Below are 16,090 nucleotides of genomic sequence, written 5' to 3'. Positions count from 1 at the left end.
GATTGACAAAGACGTCATGGAGACAAAACAAAGGGTGTGTTAATGGTAGTGCTAAAAAGTAAAGAATGTGCTGATAGTGGCATAAAGGTAAGATAGCAGAAGGCGTTAATAGCAGAACAATGGTCAGTGCTCTGTGAAAGCAAAACATAAAAACAAGTGACAGATGGTCCTGTGGGGGGAGGGGGTTTGGGGAAAAAGGGTAAAAACATGAACACATAAATAAAAGAATAAAATAAAATTTTATAAATATATAAACATAAATAAATAAATAAAAATTAGATTTAAAAAGGGGTTATGAGGGAGGAGAGAATTCATGGTCTGAAGTTGCTGAACTGAATGTTAAGTCCGGAAGGTTGCAAAGTGCCCGATTGGAAGATGAGGTGCTGTTCCTCCAGTTTGCGTTGGGCTTCACTGGAACATTGCAGCAGGTCAAGGAAAGACATGCAGGCATTAGAGCAAGATGGTGTGTTGAAATAACAGGTGACAGGAGGGTCTGGATCATCATGCTTGCAGACTGAATGAAGGTGTTCCGCAATGCGGTCACCCAGTCTGCGTTTAGTCTCCCCAGTATAGAGGAGACCGCATTGGGAGCAGCGAATATAGTAGGCCAAATCGAAGGAGGTGCAAGTGAAGCACTGCTTCACCTGAAAGGAGTGTTTGGAGCCTTGGACGGTGAGGAGGGAGGAGGAAGAGGCATTCCTTGTTCTAGCACTACTCACGTCCCCTTCCACAACTCTTTTTTCTGTACTTGGATGACTGTATCGGTGCCACTTCATGCTCTCATCTGGACATGGAAAAATTTATGAATTTTACTTCCAATTTCCACACCTCTCTAGCCTTTACGTGGCCATCTCTGACACTTCCCTTCCCTGACCTCTCTGTCTCCATTTCTGGTGATAGACCGTCCACCAATATTCATTACAAGCCCACCCACTCCCATAGCTACCTCGACTACAGCTCTTCACACCCCTCTTCCTGTAAGGACTCCATCCCATGCTCTCAGTTCCTTCGCCTCCGTCACATCTTTTAGGATGATGTCACCTTCCCAAACGGTGTTTCTGGCATGTCTTCCTTTTTCCTTAAGCGATGATCCCCCCACCACCCACCCCCCACCACCCCAACTGTGGTTGACAGGGCCCTCCACCGTGTCCAACCCATTTGCCGCACCTCCGCCCTCACACCTTCCCTTCCCGAACCATGATAGGGTCCCCCTTGTCCTCACTTTTCACCCCACCAGCCTCCGCATTCAAAGGATCATCCTCCGCCATTTCCGCCAACTCCAGCATGATGCCACCACCAAACACATCTTCCCTTCACCCCCCATGTCGGCATTCTGTAGGGACTTTCCCTCCGGGACACCCTGGTCCACTTCTCCATCATCCCCAACTCCTCATCCCCTTCCCACAGCACAATTGCAGAAGGTGCAACACCTGCCCCTTTACCTCCTCCCTCCTCACTGTCCAAGTTAATTTGGTCTACTGTATTTGTTTCTCCCAATGAGGTCTCTACACTGGGGAGACTAAAAGCAGACTGGGCGACCGCTTTGCGGAACACCTTCGGTCTGTCTGGTAGCATGACCCAGACCCTCCCTGTAGCTGCCATTTCAACACTCCACCCTGCTCTCATGCCCACATGTCCATCCTTGGCCTGCTGCAATGTTCCAGTGAAGCTCAACGCAAACTGGAGGAACAGCACCTCATCATCCGATTGGGCACTTTACAGCCTTCCAGACTGAATATTGAGTTCAACAACTTCAGACCATGAGCTCTCCCCTCCCTCTTGACCCCTTTTTTAGTTCAATATTTATTTTTTAAAAACCTTTTTAAATTAATTAATTTATTTTTATTTTATTGTTTTATTTATTTGTTTTTTTTTTAATCATTTTCCCCAAACCACCCCCCCGCCCCAAGGGCCATCTGTCACTTGTGTCTATGTTTTGCTTTCACAGAGCACTAACCATTGTTCTGCTATCAATACCTTCTGCTATGTTAACTTTATGCCACTCTCAGCACTTTCTTTACTCTTTACCACTACTATTAACACTCCCTTTGTTTTGTCTCCATGACATCTTTCTCTCATCAATCTCTTCTTAGCTGTCACCTACTCCCTGACCTTCTATCTTGTTCCACCTGCTCCACCCCTTCTTAAACAGTATAAAATCCATCACACTTCCACCTCTCTTTAGCTCTGAAGAAGAGTCATGCAGATACCAGAACAAGAGAACAGGCCTATGTTTGAAGAGGGGTCAAATTCTAATCTGCAGGAAAATTATTTCAGTGAGTAAGTTGTAAATCTATGGAACAGGCTCTCTAGGAAGATGGTAGGAGTAGATTGTATTGATTGATTCAAGTTCAACTTTGAAGGATTTCTGTCAAATAATAATTTGGAATATGGCATGTGTAATTTAAGACATGAAATGCAATCTCAAGGGAAACATATTATTGGAACCATGGTTCCCAGCTCTTCCGACTATTGGGGGAAGGGGGCGGAGTTTCCTAACCTCATGTTTGAGTCTATTGTAGACTAATTGATAGAGACTTATTGCTGCAATTAGTCAAGAACTAGTTCGCCTTCTATCATCCTGATCATCAAGTGCTCTAATGATAATGGAGTTCTTGACTAATTGTAGCAATCAGTCTCTATCAATTAGTCTACAATGGCATTTTTCGGTCTGGCAATTTCTAAGTTCCCAACACCTGAGACAGGGTTTTGCCATGGAGCTGGAGGCTGGTTTGGAGGCGGGCATGGCAGCAATTTCTCGCTACTAGCCGGTGTGTCAGTCTATCACCATGTTCCTGCTTCTGTCCTATTTTCAGCAAGAATGGGGGGGGCGGATGCTGGCTACCCACCAACCAATGGCTAATAGCCAATTAAGCCAATTAACGTGCCAACTGAGGTCACTCCTCACAAATCGACTCGATCTTCCAGGCGAAAGACAAGTTCCTCCGATGTCGCTGCAACCTCCAGCTGGAAGGTTGGCAGCCTCCCGGAGCAAGCTGGTGGCAGGGGTGGGAGACAGCAATGCAGCCCAAGCCTGGATCACGCTCGGCCATGAGGGCCACTGCCACAACCACAGGCCACCCCGTGAAAGGGTTCCCCCTCTGCAATGATGCCCTGGCAACTATAGCCATTGTTTATTTCTTTGGTTGTCCAATTTTTCAGAGTATCTCCATGTTGAAGTGTCATCAGTTATCCAACTTGCCTCAGCAGCCCCCACCCCTCCCAGTTGGCATGCAAAGGCTCCAAAGTTTTTGGCTCTCTGGTTGGGCCAGCAGTGTCGATGGCCTGATGACAAGCATGGAGGAGGCCTCTCTAGAAGGCTACGTTGGAGGGCTGCTTTTGGCAAGTATAGGCCTGGGACCCCCATTTGGCCCCAGTGTTGAGGTCCTGAAGCGCGCATTAAAAATCCAGCCCCTAGAGAGCAGGATAGCACTTCTGCACCAAAGTACAAGCTTCGTAAGAATTTGAAAGTCTACAGATTCCTGTTTTGTAATTAACATTCAGCTTTACAGAATCTTTTTCAGTTGCTTAATAATTAGTTATGTCAGTTTGAAAATGCTCCAAAATGCCAGATCAGGTCCTCTTTTGGCATAACAAGCACAGTCTGCCTATCTGCTTTAACACTGGCATTAACTCAAAATATATAAAAGAGACACACAAACACACACACACAGACACACGCACACACAGACACAGACACACGCACACACAGACACACGCACACACAGACACAGACACACGCACACACAGACAGACACACGCACACAGACAGACACACGCACACAGACAGACACACGCACACAGACACAGACAGACACACAAACACAGACACACGCACACACAGACAGACACACGCACACACACACACACAGACAGACACACGCACACACACACACAGACAGACACACGCACACACAGACAGACACAGACATGCACACAGACACACAGTGGAACTAGCAGAAATGGAAATGAAAGATTCTAATTCACTAATGAAAAGACTAATTGCCTGTTTAAATGGTCCCAATATAAGGTTTACATTAAAACAGGAATGTTGCTTTAGAAAACCTATAAACTTGTGTTATAGTTAATGTAAACCAAAAGGTAGATGATTACCTATACTTCCTTGTTCACTAACTCTAAATAAATCCGCAAATCCTGCTGAAGAAACCTCGTGCTACCATGTGACCCACATTCAGTTGTTTTTCTTCAGTCTACATCAGTTGAAAATTCTTGGACTCCTCTGCCAAGTGCAAAAATGTATTTTAGCAGCAGAACATTTTCAAAGCAATTTGACTGAACCCTTTGAAGGAAACATCAGACAGAATTCCAATCCCAGTTTAATGCCAGCTGCCTCGTTTGTGCATTTTTCACGTGAACATTTGAGCTTCAGTGCCACTCTATATTTAATACTAAATAATTAGTTGATTAACTAGACAATAATTTCAGTGCTTCACTATCTTGGAAGACCACAATGAATACTCTGCAGGTACATTATATAAAAAAAGGACTTTTCTGTGAGGTTTAGTAAGTAGTGTTACAATTTTGCAGAAGATACACACTAAAAGAAACATGTATTTTCACAAAGTACACATATAAGCCGCAAAATTGGGCTACCGTGGCACTGCTGGTGTCGGCACTCTGCGGGCCTGTAATCCTGAAAATAGTGGCTGATTGTCTTCCAGCCAATTCTGTACTGGCCCACGTGCTGTGCCATGCTTGGAAGGACGCTTGCGCGGGCAAGCTACCTGTGCACTGGAAGGATGCAGAATGGGCAGATCGTGACATTGCTCAACGTTTAATGCTGGTTTGATGCCCAACCTGCCAGTCTGGATCTCCTAGATCCTGTTCACGCCCTCTCTTAAAACAGTCTCAGCTGAACAGGCATGCAGCTACACGAGGGTCCCCCGCCACTAAGAGCCCTATTTAATAACATCCTCAATGGGATTGCTTTTGACTTTCTTTTGCTGCTGCAGAGTCAGTGGATGTACTGTGTTCTGCAGTGTTGGAGGAGCTCTCACAGCTGTGGGGGTCAGAAGGGAGTGGCGCTAAACTTTTCTAAGGAGTTCAGTGGAACTTGAAGTTCTGAGAAGGAAGCCAGCTATCATCCATGGGAGTTATAGTTGCTGTTCCTCTTGGACTGCAGCATGACAGGGAGATGGAGCACAGGCAGCAGAGAGCGGAAGCTGTGAGCCGTGGGAGAAGCAAGAGGAGGAGGAGGGCTCTCAATAAAAAGGCTGTACCCACCTAGGGTATTTCAGTGGGCACATCTCCTACCTCCTGCGCAGCCTTGAGCTGTGTCTCAGGAAGCCTCATTTCACCAAGGAGATGGTCACTGAACTGTGCCACCTCCTACAATTGGACCTGCAACCACAAAGCGTCAAAGTCCCAGTCGCCCTCAATTTCCAGGCCTCAGGGTCCTTCCAGGCTGGAGCCAGCAGCAGCTCAGTTTGCTGTGCATCACTGCAACAGGAAGGTACCAGAGGACTGTACTTGAGGAGAGGGGACTTCATTGTTTTCCCTCCAACCAGAGAGAGGCAGGAGGAGCTAGCACGTGGCTCATCAAGGTAGTAAGAATCCCAATGGTGTGGGAACCATCGACTACATGCATGTGGCTTCGCATATCAATGGAGAGATGTACTGGAACCTCAAGGGGCAACTTGCAGTTAAAATGCAGTTGGTGTGCGACCAGGTATAGAAGATTATGCAGGTGAATGCCTGTTATCCTGGCCGCTGTCCCAATGCTTTTATCCTGCTCTGATCATCCACTTCTGTCATATTCAAGGCACCAAATCAAACCAGTTACACTGTCTAGACTGCTTGGGGATGGGAGGGACCCCTTCAGTACTTGCCAGAGTATTTCTCCAAGTTGGTGGTGGTCTGCTGAATGTTACGCAATCCAGTTCTCATGAAGGTGTAGCCCTTCCCACTATGTCTGCAACAAACATCTCAGGTGGAAGAAGGAAGCTTTCCCTGTGCATCTAAACAAACTCTCGTTCCCCTAAAAAATTCCCCACGTCACTGTTGCTGCATAATTCCGTATCTTTCCATCCTTTTGCGTCCTCCTGGTCAAAATCTGGACATTTAAGACTTCACAAAACGCATTCCATAACAACTTTACCCAACAACACTTCCAATGATACTTACAAAATGGAATTATTCGCCCTTGTGCATTCTCTTAGTACCTATATTGTAGGAGTCTTTGCCTGGCTTAGTGCTCTTATGCAGTGTTACCCCTGTGGCTGCCGCATGGCTGGTGGAAGGCTGCTGATTTTCACTGGCGGTCACTGCAGACGAACTTAAAGCACTCCTTCTAACAGCTCTGGGCTTTGGGGGAGCAACTTCAGACTACACCATCTTGGCACAGGCGGCAGCAGTCTGGGCTGGCTGACTGACTGACTGACAGACATTGGCAGGGGCACAGGTGGACTAACACAAGACAGAGCACAAGTGGTGTCCTTCTGAGGGAGGACAGCAGGTTCAGGCATCATGAAGCCACTGGCACTTCCCCAAGGGTCTGCCTCAAGAATCCTTGTAATCTGCTGGAGCACAGAGTGCCGGACTACTGTGAAAGCCAGCCTTTGTGCACTGCTATTTGCAACAATAATGGCAGCAGTCTGAACCTGCATGGCACCAAGCAGGGCTTGCATGGCATCAAGCATAGTTCTCACGACCTCAGTCTGAACTTCCACAGCAGCACTGACACATTGTATAGCTTCTTCCTCTGCTGCAGTGGAAGTTGAGATATGGAACACCAGGTGTTGCATCATAGCTGGGTCCACAAGTGCTGTCGTGGAGTTGGCCACCACTTCCACATGCTGAAAGGATGGGTTCCAAGCCAAGCACAAAGCCCTGTGCCAAGCTGGAGTTGGACTTCTCAATGTTCCTTTACAGTGACAACAGGCTCTGTGGCAGGTCTGCCAATGCACCAAGCATCTCGACCGTTTACCTGTACCCGCACCCCCAGGAGACGCCTTCATCTGCAGGTAAACTCTTCCGTGGTCTCATCTCTGGGGCGGGAGGGGCGCTGGCATCCATACTATTCTTGCCCCCTGGTCTGGCTGCAGCCCACTTGTGCCCAGTGACTCACCAGGTCCTGATCGCACAGCTACACAAACTAAAATTCACGCAGCATCTGAGCTGGTGGCTGCATGCGCCAGGTTAAGTGGTGGTGCTTCTTCGTTAAACGTGTGCTCTCACACCCTTCCTGGTGAGGCTGCATTGGCTGGACAGGTGGCAGGTCTTGGCTATCTGAAAGAATAAATGCAGAAGGGGAGGGCTCGGGGAGGGCTGGGTGCAGCTTGCTCTTTGCACCAGACTGCAGGATGAAGGTGAATGGGGATTTTCAAAGGGCCATAAAGGCTGGAGCATACCATCAGCCTGGGTGTTCTCGTCAGCTCCATCTCCTCCAAGAGGTTCAAGAGATGCAGCCATGTGTTTCTCCGTCAATCCTCTGCTGCTACCTCCTGTTACATGCGACCTTGTGCTGCAAGAGAGAGGGAAAAGTGTCAATGAATGTGTTGCAATGTATTTGCATTGTGTACTTGTAATAGCAGAATAGCTGGAAGTATGTGAAAGCTGTGAGAGGTGAGTATGAGGCTTGTGCGAGGGTGATGTGGAGCATCTGAATGTTCAGCATGAGTTCCAATTGCTAGAGACTGCTGATGTGTGAGTGATGGGAGTGTAGAACATTGTGCAATGTGTGACAATGGCATTTCAAGTTGCATGCACTGACTTGGCCATTTATGCGACGTCAATGAGCCTTTTGCAACATTGCAACCAGGTCCTTGGGGCCAGGCTCCTTGCACTGGCCTCCACAGCTACCTGCTCCCATGCGGGAAAAATTACCTCTCTCCTCCTCTCCACTCCCTGGACTAATGCCTTCAACGCTGCATCAGAGAACTTGGGAGCCCTTTTTCTGGCCTGCTGCACCATTGGCACTCTTATTCCTTCTCTGGTAAACTTTTGCAGCTGCTGCAACTGGAATCCACCTCCTCTTTAAGATGCAGGCTGCTTTGAAGAAGTGAAGGCTAGCTGTAACTTGTGTTAGCCACACATGTGCCTGGATCCCCTGCTGAGCATGCAGCCAGTAGGCAGCGTGTGCAGTGCTGCGCTGCATCCCGCAATTGTGGAGATGAGCAGGTAAAAATATCTAATTGTAGCCCATGAAATCAATACATTCCAGAGCAAGAAGCAGTTTCTGCAACTGAATATTTTCTCCACACTATTCATTTGTTAATCTTAAACTATGACTCCATGTTCCCAATTGTTTTACAATGCGAAACTCCATTTCAGATGTATCATAAGCCATAATTCAAATAATTCCAGCCAAACATCTTCGGAGCTGATTAACGCAGACAGGAAATTAATTGGAATTTTCTCCTTTTTCCTATTGGAAAAGCAAACACTCTGGATTTTGAGCTGCTCTGCTGTATTTCAAAATCACATTAGACAATCTCCAAATTATCGTGTTTATTGAGAAGTAGCCAAGAGAGTTGCAATTCTTTGGATCCATTATCCAATACATATATTTTATCTTAAATTGTCTGTATTCCCATGTGCACTGTTCGTGCATCACAGTGTTTTTACAACAATGTTTAATCCCTTGTGTAATGTAGCTTTGCATCTTCAAAAGCTTCATCATATCTCCTATCAAGTGATTAACTTTCTCACAACCCATTTTGACATTAATCTATTCCAATGTGATCCGGGTGCTCATGTAAAATTTATCTACATTTAATGTTCAGATAGTTAACAGCCAGCCGACAATAACAGCTACTTGTCACGTGGGCTGTTCTCCACTATGAGCAGTGAACGGTTTGATGGGGATATTCAAACTGATCCTGACTGCCCAGGAAAAGCAGCTTGGTAGGGGTGTAGTGTGATGCAAAAATGGAGTAACATAACCGACAAATAGTGGGCAGAATTTTGCCCTTGGTGGGTGGGCGGGTGGGCAGCCGACCCCCGCCACCGAAATGGGGCCCGCTGCCATGTTGAGTGGGCGGGCCAATTAAGGCCCGCCCAGCAGGCTGCCCGATGGGAGGCGCTATGTGCTTCCTGTGCAGGGGGGAGGGATTCCCCAACTGTCAAAGTGTGCTCTTTCGTGCATGCGGGTGAAAGGGCACACTGTTCCCTGAGGCTAAGTGCTGTCTCAGGGAGAATACTGACAGTGGTAAAAACTTTAAAAATAGAAACAGTAAAAAATTATTAATATGTCCCCCTCATGTGACAATGTCACACGAGATGGGACATGTTAATAAGAAGCACAGAAACTTTATTAAAGTTTTTAAAAACGGACATGAAACCTCATCCCACCAGTGGATGAGGTTTCATGCTTTTTCAGAAGCCCGCTGGGGCTCCTGGCCTGCCCGCCAGCCTTAAGGTTGGATGGGCAGGGCCTTTAGTTATCTTAATTATCCTGTCAATGGCCTCAATTTGCTGATTTCGCTATCCGCCCGCCTTCCTATAGATTTAAGTGGACCGGGATGATGTCGGCGGTTCCTCCCAATGTCATCCCACGTCATTTTCGCGTCGGCGAGCGGGCCCCGCCCCCAACTTGCTGACGGGAAAATTCTGGCCAGTGTCTTTCCCCTGCCTCAACTTCCTCACCATGACGACTAGAATACTTTGTGCGTTTTACCTGTACAACAGCCATGTGCTCTAAAAATTCAATGTACCTGAAGTACTTTAGGATGTTTGAAAGATACAGTAGCTCTGACAGACGTGTGAAGGTGATATATAAATGCCAGATTTACATGGTGTTCTTTTAAAACTGTTCTGCCTGTCTCATTAATTAATTCGGGGCTATCAAATCTAGACTATAATTTCCATGGTGTAGAATTGCGGAATTGGTAAAAATTTTGAGTTTTTAGGGTAGATTTTCAAAAGTCTCACCCGTGACCATTGTCCAGCAGCAAATTGAGAGCAAAAGAACTAAAGTCTCTAAGCAAGGATTCATTGAAAAAATGTGAGTCAATATAACGACAAAAAGTTATTTTTTCCAAAGACGAATGAATTAATCCTATTGATGCTACAAAAGCCTTGAATGAGACTTTTTTCTCCATATAAATTCTCCCACCCATATTTATAGCCATGCCTTTTGTCTTACCATCTCTCAATCTTGATGAGCGACAAGGTCATCTCCACCCACTTCCACTACTCATTATCCACAGTTCTCTACCCTCTACCAAGCCCATTGACCTTGGTGTCAATTGCCGCTGAAAAAGACTCTTCCGAGAGTTGTTTACAACAGCACTTTGAAATGCTTGATCCCTGGCCCTCTATTTTCCATAGTGTCCTGACAATTCGCTCATCTACAATTTTGATGCCTTTACCGCGCAAAACCCTCAGTCTCTGAGCCTGGCTGTTTCTCCAGTACAGCCTCCATCTTCGCCCCTTCAAGTCTAAGTGGCATAGTCTTGAGTGTATTTGGTTTCGTTATCCATCAGTACGTCTGGCTGAATTACAGGAAGATCTGTCAGGTTTCAATTCTCCTCTCTGTGACTGCCTTCACTTTGTTCTACTCTTACCTAACCAAGCATGGCTATAGAACATCTCTAGTAATCTCTTCCCAACTGTCAGGGGGTTAAGATCTCACTCTATATTTTTATAAAATATATATATATCATTATATCATCATGGCTAATTTATAAAATCTTACAAACTGGACAAAGGCTTTAAAGTGACTGAAGCCATGGCTGGCTATGACTCAAACAAAAGGAACATTCTGGCATTCAGAAGCTGACACCTCATTGTCCCTAAAGAGGCGTTAGTGACCCTGTGACTACAGAGGTCAAATCCAAGGCAATTGTACAAAAGCCATTTACATTTATTAGGCCAGGGCAGGCCTGGCCACTGGAGACAACCAGTCTTCTAGGATAAAGGACCCTGAAAACTCTTTTGCAATCCTTAATGGTTGAAACATTACAAATCTCAAGAATCCAGACTAAGGAATATACATCCTTTGCCCAAACCAAAGTGAAGAGGTGGGGGTCACATGCCCTCACCCCCACATTTCACCCCCCCGCCCCCCACCAACCCCCAGTAAATAATTAAAGGTCAACTAAGGGTAATTGTTCCAGCCAGCCAGCATTTTGCCAGCAGCAGGTGGCCCCTACTATGTGGGTATGTCTGCCAACTGCATGGAGGCAGCCTCCCAGTGGCTTCCTAGGAGTGCCCTCGGAGCCCCTGAGGCTGCAACACTGCCACTAGAGGGGCTTCCCCTCAGTCCACTGAGGCCTGCCTGCTTGCCGCATCAAAAAGAAAAGTCATGTTCATCCCTCTGAGAGCATCACCATTTTGCGCTCACATCCTTCTAGCTGCCTCATCAGCATCCACCTCTCTCACTGGTGCTGCCGAGGCTCTAGCTTTGCTGTCTTTTTCACCACCTAGACCCCACACTCTGAAGTGTCTTCCTTAAAGCCCTCTGCTTCTCTGGCTTCCTCTCCTGCTTTCAGATCCTGCTCGAAACTCACCTCTTTGACCAAACTTTTGATCGGCCAAGCAAAAAGCTCCTTCTTTACAACTACCCTTAAAGGCATTTTAAAACTGCATGTTGTTGCTGTAAACCTGAGAGTTCTCGAAAGCAAAACAAAAAATGTGACTGAACTGAAAGCAAATAGAATTATTTCCCTAGTGGAAAACGTGGTTAACTAATTAGTAGGCCAACATGCCAGTTCAAGAGTGAATTCAACTAGAAAATTTTAAATATTTATATAATATACAGGATAGTTGCATAATTTTAAAAAAGTTAGGCTTTCCCAAGTAATATTATATTACATTCTAGACGTCAGAAAAATAATGAAACCCAATTTTGAACAATCACCAAAAGTAATTTCATCATCAGCTAATTTTGCTGAACAGACATGAATACACACCATGTGCTGAAGTACTTGAGGTGAGACAAGAGTAAAGTTTCATACTATGCCTTACCAATAGTTCCAGATAACACAAGAGGCTTATTGAGATGAATGGCTTGAGGTTTGCTTTTCCAATTGCCGAGTTCTGAAAACACCATTATTATACCTAAAAGAAAAAGATCGCACAGGTTTTGTATGTAAATTAATTCTCAATTTAAAATATTTTTGATCCTATATCTATGATTTTTTACCATATAACCACTTTAAAACTTAGTTAACCAGTACACTACCTGATAGATCCTTCAATAGCTTAGATAAGGTACCTAATGTGCGGGTGAATTACTTTTGATACGTTTCAAATAAGAGCTACTGGAAATAGTTATTGCAAGATCACTCAGCAGTAACAGTTCCTCACCCCACGGTATCGATGAACACATGTTCTAAATCATACAATTAAGCTGGACCGCCGTTGCAACCAAGAGGTAATAACATTGGAATAAATCTCTAATGTGACAATCTTGAACTCTCTAGTTCTACACAGTTATTAATCATCAAGACAATATAAACTCCAGGCCTTAAACAGAGCAGGAAAAAATGTAAAAATTGTACATTTTCCGTTAAGCAGAAGAACAGCAGATTGCTAGCCAAAGACTGCAGATGATTGTGTAAGCATTGGGTCAATTTTCAACTTACCACTGGGTGGTAGGAGTGACATTGTAGGTCGATCGCCCATTATAGAAACAGACTCCTTTCCAAGTGAAGCAGCACTTCACTTGCACTTCCCTCAATTTAGTCTACTGCATTCGCTGCTTCCAATGGGGTCTCCTCTGCATTGGAGAGGCCAAACGCAAACTGGGTGACCGCTTTGCGAAACACCTTCGGTCTGTCCGCAAGCATGACCCAGACCTCCCTGTCACTTGCCATTTCAACACTCCACCCTGCTCTCATGCCCACATGTCTGTCCTTGGCCTGCTGCAATGTTCCAGTGAAGCTCAACGCAAACTGGAGGAACAGCACCTCATCTTCCGACTAGGCACTTTACAGCCTTCCGGGCTTAATATTGAGTTCAACAACTTCAGATCATGAACTCTCTCCTCCATCCCCACCCCCTTTCCGATCCCCTTTTTTCTAATAATTATTATATAATTTTTTTAAACATATTTTTCTTTTCCCACTTATTTCTATTATTTTTTAATCAAATTTATTTCCATCCATTGTTTTATCTCCAACTTATAGCCTATTCCGATCCCTTCCCCCCACTAGGGCTATCTGTACCTTGCTCATCCTGCTTTCTACCCTTAATGTCACCATTAGCACATCCTTTGGCTAATATCACCACTGTCCACACCCCTTTGTCCTTTTGTCTATGACATCTTTGGCAATCTCTCCTTTGCCTCTACCTATCACTGGCCCTCTATACAGTTCCACCTGTCCCACCCCACTTAAACAGCTTATATTTCATCTCATTTCTTTTTCTCTTTAGTTCTGATGAAGAGTCATACGGACTCTAAACGTTAACTCTGTCTTCCTTTCCACGGATGCTGTGAGACCTGCAGAGTTTTTCTAGCTATTTTTGTTTTTGTTATAGAAATAGGCTGATTTGGTTCCATTCTTATAGTGGCTGTGTGCACAGGGATGGGTGGGGATGGTGGGGGAAGGTGAATGTGGTAATTTTCAAGGTCAGTTTTAAGTCCTGGCAGCAAGTGGAAAATTTAACACCTGTATTTCTTAAAATTGACAGACTGCTTGCAAATCTAGGGGCTGAATTTCCCCCCCTTAGGGGAGTTTGTGCGGGAGCGGGCAGGAGCAAGCACGAACCCAATCGGCACCCCCGATTGGGTCTGTGCCGCTATTTTAGGTGGGCGCCCAGCCATTTTAAAGCCCGCCCAGCATGATGCTCGCCCGGAAGTGCTGAACGCTCCGTGTATGGGTGGGCGTGGGGATTCCCTGAGTTGGGGCCTGCGCTGTTTTGCGCATGCGCGTGAAAGAATACAGAAATCTCCCTGAGGCACCTCTGTGGCTCAGGGAGATCAGTTTAAGGTTTTAAAATTTAAGTAAAGGGAAAAAAAACTTTTAAAACATATCCCCTCGTGCGACAGTGTCACATGAGCTGGGACATGTCAATGACTTTTCAAAATAATTTTTATTGAATTTTAAAACACTCCTTGAAACCTCATCCCGGCCGTGGATGAGGTTTTATGAAAAATGCGAAGGCCGCCTGGGCTCTTCACCTGCCCGCCAACCTTAAGGTTGGACGGGCAGCTCACTTAATTGTTTTAATTAGTTTTTAACAGGCCTTGACGGGCCCTTGACAGTTCGGCGGGTATGCAGCCGAACTGAAAATCTAAATGTCGCGCGGTGACATCGAGTCGCCCTCCCGACGTCACCGCGTGCCATTTTGCCCGTCGGCGAGTGGGCTCTGCCCCCACTCGCCGACCGGAAAATTCTCTCTAGATCTCTGTTTTAGATCGTAATATTGTTCACTAGACTATAGGGCAGATATTTATAGAGAAAACTCCACTATTTAACCATTACTAGAAACACATTTTAAGTTAACAGTTAACAAATGAGTACCAAGTGATGAAGTATCGAGTCATGCAGACCAAGGTCCCAGGTTCAAAAATGCCATCAGTGCTGAATTAGCAGATCTCAGAGGCAATAGTGGAGGTGCCACAATCAATCTTAGCTTTCCTCTGCTCGTTTCCCATTTGTGAATATGGTTGCTAATGAAAAGTGTGCATGTGGACTCTGGCGAGACCAGGGTCATGCTGAGCTGTAAAAACTCTGTACGATGGAACTCGTGCTGATACTAGTACCAGCCTTTCCAGATTCTGCCCTCGCCAGCCCACACTTTTAAATCCATTAAAGTAACTGGGAGGAAAGCTGAGCGCTGAAAAGCTCAATTAAAGGAAGAGTTCAATTTAGTTGTCCGTGTTCACAAGTGAATAGTAAACGAGGCAATGGGCATTAGCATGAACCACCACGTTCCAAGCAGAAACCAGCAAGATAATTTATTTATCGTTTCTCGGTGTGCTTTAGTCACATGCAGCAAGTTGTGTAACATTATCAGGTTACCAAATCAACCTAATTATCTTTGAATTAGTAAATGACTCTCCACGCATAAAAACAATTTATTTCTCCTCTTCTCATTTAAATGAAATTGTTAATAATAATGCTGACAACAACAAAGTACTGCGACGCCTTACACACTTGAGTCTGGAGGTAAAGCAGACTCAGGCCTATGTTTAAAACTTCCATCATCCCTCCAACTACCGCAACTAGTTGGACACAATGACACACAACAGCTTTATTGCCAAAGCTCATACCTCCAATGGGGTTCAATGGGGAAGACACAGAGTTTGTTTCTCCAGCTGAGAAATCTACAACAGTCTGAAGGTAACAGAAGAAATGTCTTCACTGAAGGGTGTGAATTCTCTACCCCAGAGGGTTGGGGATGCACCATCGTGGAATATATTTAAAGCTTCGATTGACAGATTTTTGGGGGAGAATTTTCTCCCCGTCAGATGGGCGGTTCGGGAGTGGGCGTGGGCGGGCGCGTAGCCAATTGCCAGCCACGATCGGCTGCGCATCGCCATTTTGGACGGGCGGGCCAATTAAGGCCCACCCAGCGTGATGTGCACCTGGAAGTGCTTAGTGCTACCTGCGTGGGCGGGGGGGAGGAAGGAGAGTCGAGGCCTGCGCTTTTTTGTGCATGCGCATGAAAGAGCCCAGAAATCTCCGAAGCACGGAGCTGCCTCTGGGAGATTACTTTGATTTTGAAAAGTTGAATAAAAGAATTTAAAAAAACCTTTCAAACATGTCCCCTCATGTGACAGTATCACATGAGCTGGCACATGTCAATGAATTTTAGTTAAAATTTTTATTAAACTTATAAACCCTTCATGAAACCTCATCCCGCCTGTGGATGAGGTTCCATGAAAAATGTGAAGGCCGCCTGGGCTCTTCTCCCGCCCGCTAACCTTAAGGTTGGATGGGCAGTCCAGACAAGTACTTCAATTAGTTTAATAAATGGCCTTAATGGGCCTTTGACAGTTCAGCGGGAGCGCAGCCGAACTGAGGATCGGAATGATGCATGGTGACATCACCAGGCGTCATTTTACACATCGGCGAGCGGGGCCCACGCTGACTCTGTCTATGACTCTGTCACACGAGCTGGGACATGTTTTTAATTCAAAAATAAAGTTTTCAGTTAATGTTTATTTGCTTCAGGAAAC

At 45.6% G+C, this 16,090-nt stretch overlaps 1 protein-coding gene across 11 annotated transcripts in view; it reads right to left on the bottom strand.

Moving 5' to 3' along the window:
• Nucleotides 1–16,090, bottom strand: part of slco4a1 (solute carrier organic anion transporter family, member 4A1) — a 183,881-nt gene that overhangs the window by 110,562 nt on the left and 57,229 nt on the right. For 10 of the 11 annotated variants that reach the window (XM_078555062.1, XM_078555066.1, XM_078555057.1 and 7 more), the window contains one exon: nucleotides 11,929–12,021. The gene's annotated coding sequence lies outside the window, so the exon portion shown is untranslated. The remainder of the gene's footprint in view (nucleotides 1–11,928; nucleotides 12,022–16,090) is intronic. The other variant, XM_078555065.1, reaches the window with a different exon arrangement.

This window comes from Cetorhinus maximus, chromosome 13, assembly GCF_964194155.1.
Source record: "Cetorhinus maximus chromosome 13, sCetMax3.hap1.1, whole genome shotgun sequence".
Taxonomy (NCBI): Eukaryota; Metazoa; Chordata; class Chondrichthyes; order Lamniformes; family Cetorhinidae; genus Cetorhinus; species Cetorhinus maximus.
This window is presented reverse-complemented; position numbering and strand designations above follow the sequence as displayed.